At 42.3% G+C, this 18,306-nt stretch overlaps 1 protein-coding gene across 1 annotated transcript in view; it reads left to right on the forward strand.

The window, feature by feature from the left end:
* The first annotated feature begins 11,392 nt into the window (after positions 1-11,392).
* The window catches only part of CA5B (carbonic anhydrase 5B), a 30,721-nt gene continuing 23,807 nt past the window's right edge, over positions 11,393-18,306 (forward strand). Inside the window, exons 1-3 of the mRNA XM_011363044.2 lie at positions 11,393-11,509; positions 12,002-12,156; positions 12,572-12,713. The gene's annotated coding sequence lies outside the window, so the exon portion shown is untranslated. The remainder of the gene's footprint in view (positions 11,510-12,001; positions 12,157-12,571; positions 12,714-18,306) is intronic.

An 18,306-nucleotide genomic window follows, 5' to 3' on the forward strand; every position in this document is an offset into this window, starting at 1 on the left:
TAAAAGGACTAAATAGGAGCGGGGCCGCTGTCTTACAAGCACAAGACCGTTAGTTCCTCTTACCATGGATACAACAGCACGTTGTTCCTTTTTAGATCACAGGATCTATCCTTGAATAACTAGGCAGAGGAAGAAATCCATTCCATGCCGTACACCGTTTAACTCAAAGAATACTATGCCTGAATTAGATTTCTGCCTCTCTTGCTAAAAATGATAAATTATTCTAAAAAAAAATTTGTGTAAACTTGGGCAATTAGCTTCCTTAGAAACTGCTTTCAACATTGTGATATCCCTGTGACTTGCAACTAATAGATAAATAACTCCTAAGATCTAATGCACAGTGTAGTGATTATGGGCAATAATACTGTACTGGAAACATCAAACTTGCTATCAGACTAGGTCTTAAATATTCCCCCCACAAAAAAGAAATGATAATTATGTGACATGATGGAGGTGACAGCTAATGTTACAGTGGCAATCATATTACAATATATTAATGTATCAACATGTTCTACACCTTAAACTTATGCAATGTTATGAAATATATTTCAATTTTTAAAAACCCTGTGAAACTTTTAATAAATCTGGCCTAAATCTTATTGTAAAAACTCAAAAACATCTGGTTGCCATCTTCAGTCAAAATCTCAAGTAACCTGACCTCATTTAACTAGAACCTTCTATCAACTAAAAATTTTGATCCATCCTCCTTTCTACTTAAGCAAATAACAAGAAAAATGTTTCCCATCAAAATTTGTAAATAATACTTCAAAGGAATTGCCTTGTTTCCATCACATTTATTCTGTCTTCCTATAATTCTTGCCAGGGCCAGCTTCTTGGGCATGGGAGCTGTGTAGGCACACAGGCCCCTGCCCTTTACAGGGTCCTACCCCTATTTTAATGCTCTGCTATTTTGCCGTCTTGAAATTCTAAATCATTTTTGAACAAGGGGCCATGCATTTTCACTTTGCACTGGGTCCTGCAAATTATAGAGCCCTTCCTGATTTTTACATCTACAACTATAGAATCGCACAATGAGAAATCCATGCAGAGTAATAATTTACAACACTCATGGTTTTTCCCTGTATGCTTCAAAGTAGTTCACATAAATTTGATCTGATTGTAAAGTTGATATTCATATGAAAGATTAAGGTAGATTCATTCTAAGGACTAAAAAATATATAATATTACATTTTTTAAAATTTCAAGTACACATTACAATTTGTCATTGAATTATTTTCAAGAGATATTCTCTTGCTAGACTGACTTACTTTGGGATCAGAGGCCATGGTCTTCTGTGGGGGACAGCAATCTTTTCTGTAGGCGAACTAAATATTTCAAGTTTCCCATTGTAGCAGGAAAACAGCCATAGACAATACATGCACAAATGACCATGGCAGTGTTCCAATGAAACTTTATGTGTGGACATTAAAATGTGAGTTTCAGGTAGTTTTCAGGTACCGTGAAGATTCTTTTTTTTTTTTTTTAACAGTAAGGCATATATATATTTACGCTGTGTGTTCACCTCCCATAGTTATATTTCTTTCTGTCACCACATATTTGACCCCCCTTACACTGTCTACCTCTCTCTTCTCTTCTTCCCCCTCCCCTCTGGTCCATGAATATTCTTCCTTTCATTTTCTAACCATTTAAAAATGTAAAAATCATCCTTTGCTTGTGAGCTATATAAAAACAGAAAACAGGCTGGATTTGGCCTTATTTGTCATATTAATTTCAGGGCCCGGCACTTAGCAAGCTTTCAATTCTTAACTTAATTCTATGGATCCAACCCAGCAGTGCAGTTCAACGGGCTGGCCTTGTAGGTCAGTAAAGAAAGAGGTTCCTGCTTCTCACACCATGGCCTTTGGGCGCCCTGTCAGCTCTTGCTTCCCCACTCCTTGACGGCATTTGGGCCGTTAGTGTAGCTTTCCTGTCACTTGTGGCTAGTAAAAATAAAAAGTTCAGGTCAGTGTGACCAGAACTTGGATCCAAACCGTTTTTGTGCCTCGGACATCAGCCTCCTCCGTCCTGAGGGCCATGCTCCATTCTTTAGCTCTCAGTGCCCGGCTTCCTCCTGCACATCGCCCCTCACCTGCCCCATCCCCGTTCTTGGTCAAGACTTGGATCCCTGCAGCCATCCTAGAAATGGATATTTCCCACCCTCCAGAATTCACTTCTGGCACCCGAAGACCTCTGAGAGGCAGAAGACTTACAACCTGACCCCGTTGCCAAGCTACGCCGCCCGCCACACTCGACATGGCCGCCTCCCTGCAAAGCTGTCTTCCAGCTCATCTAGCATTTTGTGGCGCCCTTTCCCATAGGGCGGGCCTGCTCGTGTAAAGATGCGGCCTCCTCTATGGCAGCGCATGGAGAAGCTGGCCCGGCACCTGAGTTGCATTTCAAACACATCCCGACTCATTAGGCAGCCTCCTCACTCAGCCCACTGTACAGCCTGGCAGCAAGATCAGCACATCCCTCCATCCAGGGTGTCCTGCCAAGAGCCAGCTCCTCCTGCCTGGACCATTGTTCCCCTTACAGGATCCTTCTTGTTAGTTCAGTCTCAATTTAAATGGCATTTCTTCAGAGAGGTCTTCCCCTGATCACTCAACTTAAAGCAGCCCCCCCCCCCCCCGCATTATTATCAAGTTAGTTCTCTTCCCTCATAACACATGTTTACCACCAATCTCTGCACCGGTCTGCAGACACGATGGAAAACATTTCCTAAGGACATTCATCATAGTCAGCCATGTTCCAGCTTGGGTTTGGGAAACTTTGTGCACCACACGCCTAGCACAGCTGTCCTCTGTGTCACTTGTTTCTCGCTGCTTTTTTTTGTGCACTTTACACAAGTAAAGGTGTAAGCGTATAGACAGTAGTGGCCCCACGGGATGATTTGGGACACTTCAGCCTATGATAATTTCCATCAGCACTTCTTTCATAGCCACTCCATATAAATGTGAGATCTCAGAGATAGGGGAGCTAGTCATCAAAATGTGATTTCAACACAACACCCATCAGTAGACAAAATCTGAAGCCACCACTGGGTCTAGGCAGCCTCATTGACTGAAAACCAGAGCAGATATCTCACATGTCAGTAATGGCTATTTTACTCAGAGAATGGATTTTAAAAACTAATTTACGTTGTAGTGAAATAACTCTAAGCATGAAGGAAACCTGGCTTGAGATAGACTCTTGTACTATCTGTAATAAATTCAGACAGAAAAAGAATGACTTGCTCAAATACAAATAAAATCTAGATCTTCATTTTAGCGAATAAGATACTTTTTTCTCAGAGTGACTCATAAATATAAGGAGAAATGAGTTTGAGCTTCAGTCTCCCCTTACCTGCTAAAAGAGCTGAAGTACGGACAGATTTCATGGCTACAAACTTAAAAATCAAGAAAGACCATTGTTGATCAGGGATCAATGCAAACACTATTCAGACAGGAAAGGCTTGTTAACAGAATGCTGAGGTGGGGATAAGCCTGCTCAAGTGAAGATGAGAATGGTAAGCTCAATTCAGCACATGGAAATGAAGATGTCAGCCAGCTCTGCTTGGAGCGTGAGATTGAGTTGATTTTCAGATATTGGGGATAATTTGACCTGATCTTCTGTCCTTTCATTGCTTCCTCTTACTTCCAAGAGTGTAAGCTGGCTGGTGATGGGTAGGAGTTGAGTTTTGTTCACAGAACCAAAGCCTCAAACTATTTAGATTAGAACAGGATTGACATAGTTCTAGATTAAGTATCCTGCCAATGGTACTACTTACCTTGGGTAAATGTTAAAGGATTGAAAGCTTGTGCATGTAGCAGATGTCTACTAGGGCATTCAAAACATTTCGAAGAGATAGGCTCCATGCATGAAAGGAATGGAAATGTACAATTTGAGAGAGGATAAGGAAAGAGCTCCTAAAGCTAAACGTATGTATACTCTATGACCTGCAATTTCACTCCTGGGTAAATACCCCAGAAAAAGAAAGCATATGGAAACAAGAATGTTCATCGCAGCCTAGCTGCCTGCTGTGCATATACTTGACACATAACAGGTACTCAACGAATGTGTGAAATTGAATGGAACACATCTTTATATCTCACATGTGGCTTCACAAATCAAGCAACATATACTAGTTACATATATTTATCCATTAGTTTGGATATCTAGCCTATACTATAGGTTAAACACTTAAGCAAAATGACTTTATTAACAATTTCCATTTGAATCCATTAGTAATGACGATCTTTGGAATAATTTATTCAAGCTTCAAGTAACTATACAGAAGGGCCCATGCCTAAAGAAAGTACAGTGTTAGTAGAAAAAAAGTTTTAATTAACATGCATATGTTTCACTTACTGCTTTATCTCTCAACCTCATCTGATACTAAGCTCCTTTTTAAAAGCATTTTCTTGCAAAGGGAATGGTTTCGGTAAACACTAAGGTATCCTAGTTGTACTGGAATGACCAGAAAATAGAGCTACAAATATTTCGCCCCAAATATTCCTGAAAGGTTAACCTCAATCATAGATGGTTCAATAGTTTTTATCCAAACTCATAAAACAGAGGCTCAACTTTCAAGTATTGACACATCTGTAAATTTAGAAAAATAGTGAGTTCTTTAAGTCAAAGACTTACCAACCAGACAACAGAAAACGGAATCTAGTTTTTAAGTTTCAGAGTGACTGACTACCTAATTCATGGAGTTCCACATAAATAGCAATCACCAGAAAAAAAAGGCCACGACATAGTTTCAGGGTGGAAAACTAAAGGCAAACAGAGAAAGGAAAAAGAGCACAACAAAACAAACAAAAAAAACCCCTGCCTTCCACCTAAAGCAGCCTTAGCCATTCTGTGACCGGGATTAGAATATGAAAGACACAAGCCAGCCACCAGCCGAAAGGCTTAACGATTAACCCTCATCACTTGGGTTAATACTTTGATAGAAGCAGCCCATCTCCTGTCAGTTATTTACGAAAATCTGTGTGGAAAACAAGTTTGTTGTCCTTTACAAACTACCTTGAAAGAATGTTTCTCTGCTGTCTCCAAGGTGGAGGCCTCCCCCACCCCTCTCGTTTGTCCGGGAGAGCTCAGCTCAGGGTGGGGAGTACCCAGTCCTCTCTGGTGGTTTTCCTTGGCATGAACTTTCCACCTTTCCACCTTTCCGGGCCCAAAATATCTGGCTCACAGATAAGCTGGCTTAGTTAGGGCATCCAGTGTCACTCCTTGCTATCTCTGGCGACCAAAGGCCTTCCTGGATCGGCCTTACCTGGCTGCCTCTCCAGGTAAACATCCCAGGAGCTTCCAACTGGAAGGGAGTGGTGTTGGTCAGCCCTGAGGAGTGGCAGTTGTGTAAAATCACAGTTAGCAATATGGAGCAGTACCGCCCAATGGGACATACTATAGTAGAAAAGACAGATAAAAACAGTTAACAAGGATATAGAGAAATGTATGGAGCCCTCATACGTTGCTGGGAGGAATGCAAAGTGATGCAGCTGCTTTGAGAAAGTGTGGCAGTTCCTCAAAATGTTAAACATAGTTACCATATGAACCAGCAGTTTCACTCCTAAGTATCCACCCAGGAGAAATGAAAACATATGTCCACACGAAAATTTGTGTGGCTGTTCAATGCTCTATATTTATGAAGATTTCACCCCATATTGCCATCATCAGCATAAGTTATCAATTCGTAGATCTCATCAATCTTTGTTTCCCTTATTAACTCCCATTCTTCTTATTTGGTGTTATCTCTATTAACATAACTAATAAGTAGGAAGAAAGGACCAGTTGAAGGCATACAATATGGGATACAATATGTAATTTTTATATCACATACTATGAGCTTATAATTTATTATTTGCTCTGTATTGTGAATTTGCTGTTATAATAAGCTCATTTATCTTATTAAAATGGCTAATGAAAAAGTAGACTAATCCTATGATCCTTATTTCTAATTAAATCTCAATTAACATTGTTATTACCATAACTGATTAATTTTACCCTCCCTCATCTACTTTATCTGACCTGCCTAACCAAAATTTCATTTTATTTTTCTGTTTAAGGCTTGAAGAAAAGATCTTGCTTCAATTTTTAATATAAAATTTGTACTCAGATTTTATCCCCTTTACATATCCCCTCCTTGAGTAAACATTTACCTGGTAGTATAAAGTAACAAGATTGAAAATTCTTCACAAGACCACATGTTTGCACCACCTTCCTCTTGGAACCAGTGGGTTGATTCCCACAAATTCTGTTGGGGAGAAAGCCACTTCTCCCCTCCTCATGTTCCCCACTGGGGCCCTGCAGGCCCTCACTTTCTACAACATCCTCCAGTTTATTACTTTGGGGCTGTTTGAAAACTTCTGTAACTAAAATGCATGTACACTTCCAGTATCACTGTGCATTCCGTGCACCATCTTACACTAGTACTTGATGCTTGGTCCTTGCACTTGATAAGTACTCAAAGGTTGCTTTTAATAGTAATGTTAAATTACAGATTTTTGATAGACAATTGGAGTTTCGTATAGCTTTGGATGTATCGCATGGTTCCAAAAGATCTAGCTGGAAAATACGAATAATTGATTATCAGATTTTAAAAAATTCTTAATAAGAGTTGCATTTCTCATGGTCCATGAATATTGGGTTGTTGAATATAACTGAATTGACTAATTCTAATCATAAACTGGATTTCTAAGAAGCCTAAAATTATTGTGTTGAGATTGAAGTGTGTTGAGGTACATTACATTTTTTTCTCATTCCTAAACAGAAAGAAACAACGCTTTCAGGATCTATCATAAACAAGGCTTTGGGATATTTTCGTCTTCATCCAGATATTATATGCTCTATTTTAAGAAGAGAAGAATCTTATGAAACTAGGATAGTCACAAGGCTCATTAAATTTTGTAGGTTAATTAACAGCCATAACCATTATGAACTGTGACTTATTTTTTACAGGCTAGCAGTTTTTTACTTCAGTGAAAATTAATCACTACTGCTTGGAAACAAAAATTAGACAAACTGAGTGAGTGTAATTTTGCCTACATTATAGTCCTAAAGTTAGAATTTAAAGACCAGTTACTTAAATGGGAGGCATCTGGGCCTGGCTGTGTGCCTCATCCTGTGAATGAAGACCAATAAATCATAATGAGTTTCGTATAGTAAAAGCAAGACTCTGCTGAGTCTTCTGATATTTCCTCGTAGATGCTTAATTATTTACATTGCTTCTAGGATGTTATATTGAAAGTTTTTCATGGTCTTGGCACATAATGCTTGTTTTTCTAGGCGGAAGTTCTTGCAGCCATGCATGGAGTAGGATTTTCAGTCTTTAATCACCTATTAGGCTGCCTGTTGGAGTTTACCCAGAAGAGTTTAGCCCTGCCCATACCGACTTCCTCTGCCAGCCTTTATAAAGAGGCGGGGGTGGCGGGGAATCTGGCCGCTTCGGTTAGATGCTCTCGTTTTCATTAACAGAACATTAAACTACTCTTCTCCTGGTTGGTATGCAAAGATATGAATTCATACCTCAAAGTTTCTGCCCTGAAGTTTGGGCCAGCGACAGTGACATTGTATTCTATACTACATATCGTAATTCTCAACAGCCCAATAATTAGAAACGTCACTTTCGGAGGACCGTAAAAGACCTGCATGCAATACCTGTATTCTTACAAATCAGAGATGCCAGATAGATTGTCGCTCGCAGCCACTCTCCCATCCTGCAGTGTTAATCAGTCACAACACTTTAACCTTCTGAGTGTGGACTCAGCCACAAAACTTCCCAGCACAGTTATTCAGGCAGCTTCTATGAATGAATTAGAGTTGAAATATAATTTGAAACCTACTTGCTGTCCTGGGTAACAACAATCTAAATGCTACCCTGGATTAGGCCAGACCAGGGTTTGTGTGCTCTACTCAGTTGAACAGGAGAGTTTGGATAGTTCATAGCATCAATTTAATGTGCCGTGCTTTGCGATCATAGCAATGGTTTCCAGTGAGGGGAGCTGTGTAAATCCTTGTGACACTTATATCCCACTTAGCTCACATCATCTTTATAAGGACTTGGGATTTCTCTTGGTACTGAAAATCAGAAAAAACTGTACTCAAAATCAACCAAACAAAAATCCTAACTTTTATATGTCATGAACACTGGAACACCTTAAAATGACTGTCGTTCTCTCTTTCGATGGGCATTCAAAGCTTACAGTCAAATCTCTGGCTTCCTTTAACAAGGACATTTTCCTTTGTGCTCAGAAGGAAAAAGTTTAGGACCCAGTGCCTTACCTACTTGTCTTTCCTTTCAGTTCCCTTTTCCTTGATTCCTTCAGTCATGTCTTTTTATCCAGTATTGTCTATATTTTCATAAGTTGCATCAAATCATCTGTGCAAGAAAGGAGCTATTGCTCATTATGTAAAAATTAACACAGTAACTTACACACTCTGTATTTGGTCTCATTTCCTGTTATTTTTTTAAGGCAAGAAATGAATGACATGTAAAACATTTTGCATAAATGAAGCAGAGTTCTCAGGGTCAGAGTGAGCCTAATGAAAGCGTTCCGTTGAAAAGTTATTTTCTCCGTGTTCCTTCAAGCACGGTATTTCTGGATGTTCTCACTGTCTTTGAGACAGAAATGGAATGGAGGGTGGGAAGGGAAGAGAAGGAAACTAATATGAGATCCTAAAGTCTTTATTGCTGGCATACGAAGAATTATACGTTGTCATTCTTGCTATTGTGGAGCAGAAAAAAAATGTAGCTTTTCTCACTAGTTAAAAGCGGCAGACATTCAGTGAAGATTTATTGAGAACTTATAGTGCTTTAGTAAGTATAAAAGTGGTTTCCTATGTTTTCTGTCCAAAAATATTTCAACTGATCAGACCAAGAAGACCTATGGTTACTGTCAAATGACAGTAACTACAAACTCTTTAGTAATGAGCTCTATGTCCTTTATTCAAGGGAAAATGATCCATGGATTGGGTGGACTGGGAGAGTACAGTGTCTCACAAGTAAAGGAACGCTCTTCCCAAGGGATTTTGGGCAAGAGCGAGTTTTATAGAATATTAGAAGAGGCAACAAGGAAATGGGGCGGGATGGGCTAGGAGGTTGGGGGTTGTCTTATGAGGCCAGCAAGGTGAGGTGAGCGAGCTAAAGCAAGTGGGATGATCGTGATTGGAGTGCATTAGGTTTCCTTGGCAGGTGTGTCCCTTAAGTGCGGCTGACTCAGGTTTAAATTTGTGACATGAGCCGGGCTACTGGGGTGGCTCCTATTTTGTGGGTCCTGATACACAAATAACTTTATCATTAGCAAGCCTTTTTCCATCTATCAACTCCCTTAACACTCCTTCCTTTCTAGTCATTTCTTGTATCAAAACCCAAGTTGGGGCAACTTCAGGCTGTAAGCTCCTTGAGGCTGGTCTTATTTGTAACTGAAATATACTACTTGAAATGTGATTTGAATGAATGAGTGACTGAATGGCTAATGGAGCGAACCCTTCCCTCGGAGGTGCCTATTCAGAAATTTCTAGACAAGATAATAGCTGGTTATAACTGCTTCAATTTTTTTTCCTTCTAGACCCAGAGTTGTAAATAGAGAGAGCAAGGATAGCATGGGTACTAGACTTATCTGGGTGATCCTTTCATAAGTTATATAATTTTCTAATCACTATGTTGTACACCCTAAACTAATATAATATTGTATGTCAACTGTAATTGAAAAATTAAAAAGTTATTAAAAAAAAAATCTGTGGCCCACCTTAAACAACTGTTTCGGGTCCGATGGCCTGCATACTGAAATGCTAATCTTATCATCATCTGCATTATTCTCCTTCCATTAAGTCCCCCTTTCCCTGGCTCCTTCAACTATTTATTTTATCTAGTAATGTCTATTTTTCTAAGCTGTCTCAAATCATTTGTGAAAGAATATGAAGTTGAACTAACTATAAAAATCAACTCAGTAATTTATATAGGCTGTATTTGGATCAATTTCTGTGAGTTAATTTTTCAGGCAAAAATGACTGACAATTGAAACATTTTATAAATGAGACGAGGTTCTCAGGGTCAGGGTGTTCTATTGAAACTTGTTCTTTTCTCTGTGTTCCTTCTAGCACAGCCTTTTGATAGTTCCCACTATCTTAGCCAGAAATGGAATGGAGGTTGGGAAGAAAAGAAAAAATAACTATGCTGTCATAAAAATATTATTGTTGGGATATAAAGATATAAAAGTAGCAAATCTCACTACTAGGAAGGGGGAAATGGTATCTTTCTACGCATATGAAAAGAGTAAATTTTCAATGAAGATATACTGGGAATTTACTGTGTATATAAGTGGTTTCCTATGTTTGCTACCCAAAAATATTCCTACTAATCAAATCAAGAAGACCTGTGATTACCAAATCGTTTTCCATTTAACCACTTGCCACATCTTCTCTAATGTTCTTGTCATTTCTTGCCACATGTAAACCTAGGTTGGGACAATTTCAGACTGTAAGCTTCTTGAGGCTCATCTTGTCAGGGGAGCATGTAGTCAATAAATATGATTTGAAAGGATGAGTCATAGATTTCTGTACAGGAGTAGAAAAGCTGTTTATTACCTCTTCCTATTTTTCCTGTGGACCTAGAGTCATAAATGGAGAGAGTAAGGCTAGCAGAGTAATCTCTAAGTGCACGCGGGGCTGCAACCAGTGTTTCAATCTTAAGTGTGTTGTCTCGACAGGCCCTAGACAGCAAGCGCTCAGTGGAGAAGGCCTGGGAAAGTTCATCTGGAGAAGTCAGGAAATACAGTTGTTTACTCCACTCATCCGCCTAAACTTTGAGATTGGCTAAGGGACTAGAAGGAACACCGGTCCACAATTCGAGTTCAGAGAACGTGAAGATCGGCTTGAAGAAACTTGAGTAAAGTGGACATAAACACTAATGGAAGGGAACACGGTTGCATGACCCCGTGCAGTGTCTGCGTTTCTCTACTGAGCCACCGGTTCTCAATATATCGTCTTGATGTTTGGAAATGGGAAAAAAAAACGAGGAAAGTCATTTTGTAGCTGGCGGTCGGATTTCACCAGACAAAATGACGCCAGCGTTCAGTTCCCGGGCCCTGGAGGATTTCTCTAGAGACAAGTTGAGGAGGTTGCCCAAGAGACATCAAATTCCTGCGACCCAGTCCCGCCCCGGACGCGGGAGGGTAATGGGTTCTGCGAGGCAGGAGGGACGGAGCAGGAGGGGAGCACAGGGGCGTGACCAAGGAGCGGGCGAGGAGGAGCTGGTGGGCGTGGCCCAATGAGAAGGGCGTGGCCTTCGCGGGATGGGGCAGACAGCCCGAAAGGCAGAGAAGACCACGGTCTGCAGTGGCCTGGCCTGGGCAGTAAGAACGTGGAGGGGGCGTGACCATGCTTATGAGGCGTGGCCTGGAGGGGAGGGGCGTAGCCCGAGCGATGGGACATGACGAGGGGGCGTGGCAATGATGGTCCAGCTTACAAGCCCCGATCCCGGCACTGGAGCCAGCCGCAAGGCTCGTGCTCTTGGGAAAGCGCTCAGGTAAGAGCTGGGGTCTACAGCGGGGGGCTGGCCGCCTCGGAAAGTCTGGGACCCTCCTCACACACCCCTGCCCGCCGGGTCTCGGAGCTCGGACAGCTGTTTGCAAATATTGCCGGGGTCCCCGCGGGACGCCCGGAGGGACTGAGGAGGCTGGTAGGGCATCGACGTCCCACCCCTGCCTCCCGCAGCCTTCTTCTATGGGAGTCACCAATCGTATGGCTGCACTTCCTTTAGGGTTATTTGCACTTGACGTGAAAACAGCTGTCTCAGGGAATGGGGGGGTGAGGGGCCGTGAGGGCGTTTCCTTAGGAGCGAATGTTGCTAGGGCTGGTGGATATGAATAACTCAAGAAAAGTCCAACCTGGCGTGAAATAGCTGGAGACAGTAATAAGGGCTACAAATCTGAGATTGCAGTTTCACAAGCCGAGGTGCGGCAAGTTGGGACTGGCTAGGGTCCATATTGCATTTCTTCCCTCCCCTGACTATGCCCAGGGTCTGTGCACGGGTCGCAGCCATCCTGAAAGCAAGGGATCAGCGTCAGCTGTGTCGCCGGGACAAATCTCAGCCTTCTCTATTCAGAAATTCCTCCTAGCCTTTTTGTTTTGTGTCCAGCTCCATCATTGGAGGAGAACCTCTGAAGTACAAAAGTGAGTCTTTGTGGCATTCAGTGTTAATTGCTACTGCCTTGAGGCTGGTGGCAACTCGTTACTATTCAGATAAGTGCCCTCCCCTCCCATGTATTTTAACTGGGAAGCTCTGAGAGGTACCAGAAGTTAATATATACACCTTAATTTGGATAGAACTTGTTCTCTCCCAGCCACTGCAAACCACATTGTTTTCTGCTTCCCCTACTGCCTTTACTGATAATCTAGCCATCTTCACTCTGCCATCAAAAACTTGGCTGGAATATGGAAAGGGGGAGCCAGACTTCTCTGGTGAAGGATGCTGCCCCCGACCCTACCCCTGATCTGCCCCTGCACATCTGTCAGAATGCTCGCTGTTCTGGGATATGTTGGAAATGGAAAACCTTTCCGCTATCTAGGGCCTTCCTCCTTTACTCAGGTAATCTTTACTTTAGTACCAGACCTGAAATTGACTGGAAGGCGGAGAGCAGCAAGGGCACCATTCTCTGTGCCTATACACACCTCCCTGGAGCCTGGTGAAAGGCTGTGCAGGCTCACAGTTGAAACGCAGTAAAGACTGGGCGAGTGAGTTGTGAGTGATTGAATAAACATGAACATTTTGGAAATCTGATGGAAGGGAATATAATGCATTTCATCTCATGGGCTGCTGTTAGTTGCAGCACATGAAGCAGTTACTAGAAATGTATTTTGAAACCTTTGGCAACTCCAGATTAGGAACACACTCTCAGAAGTGGGTGACAGGAGGAAGCTATTTTCTCAGTCAAGACATGGAAAAAACCTAAAATCAAAAAAATGGAAAAAGCCGAAAAAAAGAAAAAGCAAACCGAAAAAAAACAAAGAAAAATTTTCAAAGGAAACCAAAACCTTAAGAAGGCCTTTTTTTTTTTTTTGCTATCTCTTGCACATGTATAAATGTCTCTTTTGCTTAATCAGGCAGTGTTCAAACTTTGTCATTTAATAAATATATGATTTATGAATGATTCTTCAAGGCTTTCAGAATCTTTTTCACACATTTCTAAGTCTGCAAATCAGCAGATGAGAGATGTGTTAGTAAAATCCAAGGACGTACATAAATAGTGATAGCAAAGGCATATAGTACAGAAGGCTTAGCCCTCTGGGCCACAGCCAGCCCATGGTTTTGTAAAAATTAACTAAATGGAACCGCTTTAAAATGGAGTCAGAGCTGTCATCCCAAAGGAACTGTCTTGCAACTCTTACTCTTTTGGAATGTTAAAATTGGGCAGATGACCTTTGGACTGGGCCTTAAGTCGGTTGTATCCCAAACAACTGTTTGCAAAGCTCATAGGAAAGTAGACATGACTACCTGACTGAAAATGAAAGATGTTCTTTAGAATTAGCATCACTTTGTTAGCTTATCTGCATCTGTAGAAATTCATTCTTTACCTTATGAACACCCATATAAATTTTTTTCTATTCATATAATTATTCCCCTTCCCTTTCTCATAAAAATCTCTCATCTTCGCCTCCTAATCAGACCACTATTTTGGTTTCTGCCTGATTTAGTGCTTCCTGAATCTCAAACACTTGTTGCCTCTCGCTTTGACCTTTTATTTTTAGCTTAACTGTCCCTATCTTTAAGGACAAACTTAAGTAAGGACAGATTTTCTGTGAAATCTGGTAATGTATGGTAGTAGTTCATCTTTATGTATTATATTTGATAATTAAACATTATTTGTGGTTTCCCAAGCTTGGGTTTTATGAGATCCTGGGTAAGTTTAAATAGCCATCTCTTAGTAAAACTTGTAACATAACAGAGGGGCTTTAGGCTTGAGTATAAATAACCTGATGTATCGTTATAGGTATTGTAGCCTAGCATTAGCTAAATAGAGTTTCTGTTATTTGGATTGTCCTGGGAACCTCCTTGCCCCTGACCTTCCATGCTCCATTCCTTCCTTGATTGCCTTTGGCTGTTCCTCCTCCATCTCTTGGCCTCCACTCCAGTTTGTCAGTCTCCCCCTATACACCTGTTACTCTTGGGGGGAGGGGTTTTCCTTCTCTCTCTAGCCTCAGGACCTTTCCTGAGCACCAGCTGAGCTGTATCACCACCTCTCTCCAGACCTTTCCTCTCAGCTGTCCCTTGGACCTCAGATCCAGTATATTAGATGAACAGTGCCTTCTTTCCCTTCCCACCTTCTCCTCATGCTGGTCGTATTTCTCTGTTCAGGGGGTCCATCCTCATTCCACCAGCAGCAGCATCCAGCCGTAGCATCCAGCCGTAAAATCACGAGGCCTTCTTCAGCTTCTTACCTTTTCTCTTTGACAGTTGAGTGCAAATTCTATGTCCCCCGCCCCCGGCCACCACCACCACCACCAATGGCGATGTCTTAAATACAAAGTTCCTTGTCCGTCTTTACTGCCACTGTCTGGTTCAGTGCTTCATATTCTCCACTTGGATTATTGGAATTTCATTTCAAACATCACATGCCCAAATCTGAGCTACCGATTTCCCACCCCAAACCTGTTCCACACACTTGTTGTCCTCATCTCAGTTCATGGCAACTCCGTCCTGCCAGTCGCTCAGGCCAAGAACCTTCCAGTCATCCTTGGCTCCTTTCTTGCATATCTTACGGGCTATATTTCCAAGACAGAGCCAACACCCAACCATTTCTCACCACCACCCCTGCTACATGCTTGGGTCCAGCTCCCAGATCGTCCCGAAGTGTCTCCCTGCTTCTTTCCTGCCTCCCATCCCAGTTGATTTCCAAAAGGTCACCCTGAATGACCTTTTAAAAATATAAATCAGATTATGTCCCTCCTCTGCTCCCAAAACTCCATTGTGTCCCCATTTTGCTTAGAGCAGTGGGTCCCAATCAGAGGCGATCTCCCTTCTCCAAGGGACATCTGTAATGTTTGGAGATGGTTTTGATCGTCACAGTTAGAGGGAGAGTGCCACTGGCATCTAGTGGGTAGAGACCAGGGATGCTGCTAAACATCCTACAAGGCACAGGACAGCCCCTAAACCAAATTATTATCTGGTCCAAAATGTCAGCACTGCTGAGGTTGAGAAACCTGAGTTAGAGAAAGAATCTTGACCATTGCCTAGACATCTGCTTGCTCTGGCATCCATTACCTCCCAACCTCATCTCTTACTCTATTCCCGGTTCCCTCCACTCCTGCCATATTGGCCTCCTTACTATCCCTCGAATGTGGCAGACACACTGCCACCTCAGGGTCTTTGCACAAGGAATTCCCTCCGCATGGAGTACCCTTCCTCCTGATAGCCATGTAACAAATTCCTTTACCTCCCTCAATTCTTTGCTCAGATTTCACCTTCTCAATAAGTCCTCCCCCGAACAATTTATTTAAAAATTCAACACCCCATTCCCAGGGGCACTTCAAATTCATCTTATCCTGCTCTACTTTTCACTGAACATATTTTAAGTTAATTGTCTCTTATGACTGACTTATGTATTCAATTGTTGTTTATTGTCTGTCTCCCCCTACCAGGACACAAGTTCCACAAGGGTAGAGACTTTGTTTTGTTCCCCCAAAGAACCTAGAACAGTGTCTGGCATTTAATAGATGTCTAATTGATGTCTCGGTGAATGAAAAAATAAGAGTGATGGATTGACCGTAGAACAGTTGAAGGAATCACCTTGTCACTAACCGCCCCAGCTCCACCCTTTGCCCATGCTCATCCATCCTGTGCTGTGCTGATGGAGTCATCAGAAACCATCAGTGCTTCCTCTTATACACATCAGTAATATCCGAAAGCCTTCCAGCCTCTTGGAAATTAGTATTCTCTGAATTAATCTTAAATCCCCGTCCAGCCTCGCCTTCCACTGCATCCCCTGGGCATCTGCTTGGCCAACACCTTAACAGTTATTCATAGCAGACTTGGGATTATGAGAAGTTCGAATGCACTTGGCTCCATTACAAAAAACAGGATTTTTTTTTTTTTTTTTGTCTAAAAACACAAGGTGATCTTCAGAGTCAGTGTCCCCTGCGGTGAGATCAGCAGCATTCCTGGGAGACAAATAGAGAGGTTCAGACTTCCAGACCACTACTGGGTGGGCTTTGCGGAGGAGGATGACCCAGAGTTGATGTTAGGCCGTCTGGAGCTCTTGTGTCCCCCTGGCCCTAGAGAGCCAGTCTAGAAGTGGGAAAGAGGCAGTTCTTCTGGGTCAGGTGTCATCAGCCTCCAGCCTTGGTGTTGTGCAGATAGCATGACTATCAGAGCACAGAGCAGTCCCCGGGGCATGGCTGTGGCCCAGAAGTCAGTCCCAGCCAGCCAGCTCCAGCTCAGCCTTGCCTCAGGGCTCTGGAACTAGGTGCTTTCAGGCTTCACATGGCACCTTTTGGAGGGCCACGGGCATGCCCACTTGTCTACAACTCCCTCGGCGGTCAGGCATATTAGCCTTGTCTTATCACAACCTTCTCTTTGGAGGACAAACCAGCAAGTCCCTTCTGTCGAGTATACGGTGCACTTGGCATTGTGTTCCCAGAAATGACTGAGTCTTCTTTTTAAATCTAGATCGTAAGCAAGAAAGGAGTCCTTTTCCACATGTTTGTCCACCTCCCCCGAAACTGGGTCTGATTACCAAATTAACCCAAAGTTCTGCCTATTTCAATCTCAATTGTCCTTTCTGGCCTTAGCTCCTAAGCACTCCTGTCCCCCTAAATGTCCTCATCATTGCTGACATTATCCCGGTCCATCTCTCAGCCTTTGCCCCTCTTGTTGAAATTGTCTGTCTCCTGTGACACGTGATTCAGATGTCACATCCTCCTGCAATTTAGAGCCTCTGTCCTACGTTTTCATTGAATTAAGTCTGGGCTGTCTTTACATCTGGCTTTGATTAAGAAGTATTTGTTTAATTATGCTAAGTGAAATAAACCAGACTCAGAGGGAAAATATTAATGTGATTCCATTTACACGAAGTATGTAGAATAAGCAAATGCATAGAGACAGAAAGTAGAATAGAAGGCGCTGGGGTTTGGGGGGTCAGGAGGGGTGGGGAGTTATTTAATGGGTGGAATTTATGTAGGGGATGATGAAAAAGCTTGGGGTATAGATTCTGGTGATGGGTACACAGCATTATGAATGTACTGAATGCCACTGAATTATACACTTCAAAAAGGTAAAAATGATAAATATTTGTATGTTTTACCACAACATAGAAAGATAATTAAAAAAACAGAAGTTCTTTGTTTAAATAATTTTTCCTTGTAGATTGCAAGCTTCTGGAAATGGAAGGGAAAATATGACTTTTTCATCTTTACCCAGGACAGTGCTTTGCATGAAATAGTAGCTCATTATTGTTTAATTCAGGAATAGAAGTCAACAGAAAGAAGAACAGAATCGAGGAACATTTTGACATACCTGCTCCCTGCAGAAATGTATATATACAAACACACATAAAACTACGATGAACAAAAGTGATTTTAACTTGGTTTGAGAATTTTCGACCCTTTTGGCAGGGAAGACATACATACTTGAGGTGTCAGTAGCCTAAAGACCCCAGGTGGGGAGTTAGGCTCGCAGGCGAGGAGCCTCCATGGGGTTCACAGGCTTCCTACCAGTCCCTTTTCACGTGGTGACAAGCATCTCCACTCCCTGAGGTCAGTGAGTTCATTGGCAAAGTGATGTGGACAACAGAGCACATGGCAGCAGGCTGAAAGGTTGGCTCCTTGTCACACCCCATTTTGCAATATTTGTCTGGGCACATGGCTTGTTAATAGCTAATTGTAAAGAGTTCTGCCTGGAGCCCTCAGTTGTTCCTTTTAGGGTAGTAAGAGGAAGTAGCTCTGCTTCCTGCTTTCACTGGACACACCTCAGGTGTGATTTCTCTCTCCTTTTCCTGGGATCTAGGCTTCCGTCCAGCTCGTCTGGCAGGGTCAAGGGCAGCAGTACAGGAAAGAAGAGCTAGTTCACAGCCAGTTAATAGCAGTGAAGTAGAAGAGAGGGGCGGGGGAAGTCAGAATGTGGGTCCTCTTTCTCTGCATCACTGGGGATCCTAGTGCGCTTTCTTTGTATGTTATACTCTTCCTGGAAAGATGGTATGAATGATAAAGTTCAAGTCTGTAAGCGACATGTGTCTTTAGCACCCTCTCAGTTTCTCTTTTTGCGTCTATTTGCACCTGCCCGCCCCCCGCATTGTCAAACTGTGGCCTCTGATAGGCAGGAGGTGGTAT

Source organism: Pteropus vampyrus, unplaced genomic scaffold (genome assembly GCF_000151845.1).
Source record: "Pteropus vampyrus isolate Shadow unplaced genomic scaffold, Pvam_2.0 Scaffold81, whole genome shotgun sequence".
NCBI classification, from domain to species: domain Eukaryota; kingdom Metazoa; phylum Chordata; class Mammalia; order Chiroptera; family Pteropodidae; genus Pteropus; species Pteropus vampyrus.